We start from the raw sequence: 3,661 nt of genomic DNA on the forward strand, positions 1-3,661 counted from the left end.
ATTGAAACCATATGTCATGCAAGTCAAGCTCTTGCAATTTGGGCAAAAAAAAAGTTGGATATCATCTCACGATAGCGCTCACCATTCACAGTTACGTTACGATTCGCATCATCGTTGAAGAAGTACGGTCCAATGATGCTACCCATAAACAGCACAAAACTTTGCCTTTTTCTGGGTGCATTTGTAGCTCTTGCATTTTGAACAAAAAAAAAAAAGTTGGATATCTTCTCAGGATAGCGCTCACCATTCACAGTTACGTTACAATTCACATCATCTTTGAAGAACTACGGTCCAATGATGCCACCAGCCTATAAACCACACCAAATTGTGACTTTTTTTGAAAGCATTGGTAGCTCTTGCAATGCTTATGGCTCATCTTAACTCCAAAGTCCACAATTCTGCTTATTAACGTACCCATTGAGCCAAAAATGAGCTTCGTTGCTGAACACAATTTTTCGATAAAATAGTGGATCTTCGGCCAACTTTCCCAGGGGCCCATTCACCAAAAATTCTGCGTTACGGTATGTCATTCGGCTTCAATTCTTGCGCCAGCTGTATTTTGAAAGCCTTCACACCTAAATCCTTCCGCAAAAATTTCTACGTTGTTGATTAGGTTAGTTTAAAACAAGTAAAAAGGCGTTAAGTTCGGCCGGGCCGAACTTTGGATACCAACCACCTCGGGTATATATGTAAACCACCTTTCATCTAAATCCGATGTAAATTGCATACCTTATGTCCCATAGCAGTTATATCGAAATATGATCCGATTTGGACCAAATGCTAATTGATACATGTCATTGTTCAATTGTGTAGAACAACCAATTTAAAATAAACCGATCGGAACCATATTCGACACGGATGTCGGAAAGCCTTACACAACGAACTGTCCCAAATCTCGGCAAAACCAGACAATAAATGCGCCTTTTATGGGCCCAAAACCTTAAATCGAGTTATCGGTCTTTATGGCAGCTATATCCAAATCAGGACCGATCTGAGCCAAATTGACGAAGGACGTCGAAGAGCCTAACGCAACTCACTATTTCAAATTTTGGGAAAATCGGACAATAAATGCGCCTTTTATGGCCCCAAAACCTAAAACCGAGAGATCGGTCTATATGGCAGCTATATCCAAATCTGGACCGATCTGGGCCAAATTGACGAAGGATGTCGAGGGGCCCAACACAATTCACTGTCCCAAATTTCAGCAAAATCGGATAATAAATGTGGCTTTTATGAGCCTAAAACCCTAAATCGGAGGATCGGTCTATATGGCAGCTATATCCAAATATGAACCGACCTGGAACGAATTAACGATGGATATCGAAAGGCCTAACACAACTCACTTTCCCAAATTTCAGCAAAATCGGATAATTAATGTAGCTTTTATAGGTCTAAGACCCTAAATCGGCGGATCGGTCTATATGGGGGCTATATCAAGATATAGTCCGATATAGCCCAGCTTCGAAAACTTAGCTTATAGACCAAAAAAGAATCTGTGTAAAGTTTCAGCTCAATACCTCTATTTTTAAAGACTGTAGCGTGATCTCAACAGACAGACGGACGGACATGTCTAGATCGTCTTAGATTTTTACGCTGATCAAGAATATATATATTTTATAGGGTCGGGAATGGATATTGCGATGTGTTTCAAACGGAATGACAAAATGAATATACCCCATCCTTCAGTGGTGGGTATAAAAAGTGTGCGGATATTAATCTGCCCCATGCCAGAATGGACATACACTTAAGTCAGTAACCGGCTTGTTGTGCGCTCTAAATACTAAAAAGTAACCTCGAAAAAGAAAATTTCAAGTTAGGTATGCCGTGGTACTTACAAAATCGCTAATTGCTTTTCATGCCTCAGGTTGGTTCATGTCTGGTATTGTGTCCCCACATAAGTACCGGTGTCGTTTAGCTGCGAAAGCCAGCAATGGAATAGGAAATGCTCCAAAGTCTCATCTTTTTCCCCACATGCCCTACACATGCTATCACTTGCCTCACCGAGTTTACATAAGTGAGCTCGTAGTCCCATGTGTCTTGTTATAATACCAATAGCTATACTGACCTCCTTCTAACTTTCTTTGAGTAATAACGTCGTTTTCTCACGATCTGGATCCCCCCATAGGATTTTCGCAGTCCTACCGATCGTTTCACTGTTCCACAATGTTGCATGCCCATTCTTCGCACACTCCCTTAACTCGGACTGCGTCGACCCGAAAGGCTTCAGGTTAACCAAGTTTATTGCCGCCAGTCCTCTGACCTTCACCGCCAAATCGTCTGCCCTTTCATTTCCCCTTATACCGTTATGGCCCGGCACCCAAACGATGCGGATTTTGCCATCCTCAGAGAAGGCGTTAATCTTTTTCTTACACTGCAAGATTGTTCGAGACCTTACCGTCCTGGTTGTTATTGCTCTTATGGCAATAAAGATGTTCACACTCGACATCCTCGCGGTAGCACCACACCACTTCACGCATTCCGTGATCGCCCGGTCGACCCGAAAGGCTTCGGGTTAACCAAGTTTATTGTCGGCAGTCCTCTGACCTTCACCGCCAAGTCGTCTGCCCTTTCATTCCCCCTTACTCCCTTATGGCCCGGCAACCGATGCGGATTTTGCCATCCTCAGAAAAGGCGTTAATCTCCTTCTTACACTGCAAGACTGTTCTTGACCTTACCGTACTGGTTGTTATTACCCTTATGGCAATTTTGCTGTCCGTAAAGATGTTCATACTCGAGGTCCTCGCGTTAGCACCACACCACTTCATGCATTCCGTGAACGCCCGGATCTCCGCCTGCAGGACAGTACTATGGTCAGGCAGTCTAAAACAGTTCTCAGTCCCTGGGTTCGCAATGTAGACCCCAGGCTCACTCTGTCCTCTAGCTTTGATCCATTCGTGTATCAAGATCTTCCAGATGTCAATACTAGGGTTCCGTCAATCCATGACTGTGCTGATGGCAGCAGTGCCTCGCACTCGACTTCAAGGTTCATCTCAGGTATCCGATCGGAAATCTCTTCCCCTCCTTCCGGGTTTCCTATCGTCGCCTGGATTATACCGCGATGGTATGAGCTGCTCCCATCCTCAATCGATTCTCACATCGCCTTAAGTCTCATAGCCGCAGTGGCTGCCTCACACTTAATCTGTTTGTCAGTGGGTCGCATATCTCCAGTGCCCTAGTGGGCGTGGTCCTCATCGCTCCGCCTATGCCAAGACAACATGTTTGCTGTACCCATTGTATTGTGCTAATTTTGCACTTTTTCTCCATGGCAATCCACCAAACTACTGAGCCATATGTAAATATTAGTCCAATCACGCTCATGTAGAGCCAGTGAATTATCCTCGGATTCAGGCCCCATTTTGAGCCTACGCCCCATCTACATATTGCTCAACATCTGTGAGCCTTCTCAGTACGCTCCTGAATGTGATACTTCCACTTCAGTTTTCCGTAAGAGATGATTTATGGCGGTCACAGGCATAGTTCAAAAAATTTTAGGCTGAAGTGACTTTAACATTAAAATCAGGCAACGCCACGACTAAGGGTGGGGGGAAATGTTACACATTGACTACACGTCAAAAGGCATTTCAAGTCATTTCCCTAAACACATAGTCTTCTTATTTGCCTTGTTCGACCCATTGCTCTTAACAGATGGTAATACCAGATT

This window comes from Stomoxys calcitrans, chromosome 5 (genome assembly GCF_963082655.1).
Source record: "Stomoxys calcitrans chromosome 5, idStoCalc2.1, whole genome shotgun sequence".
In the NCBI taxonomy this organism is placed as follows: Eukaryota; Metazoa; Arthropoda; class Insecta; order Diptera; family Muscidae; genus Stomoxys; species Stomoxys calcitrans.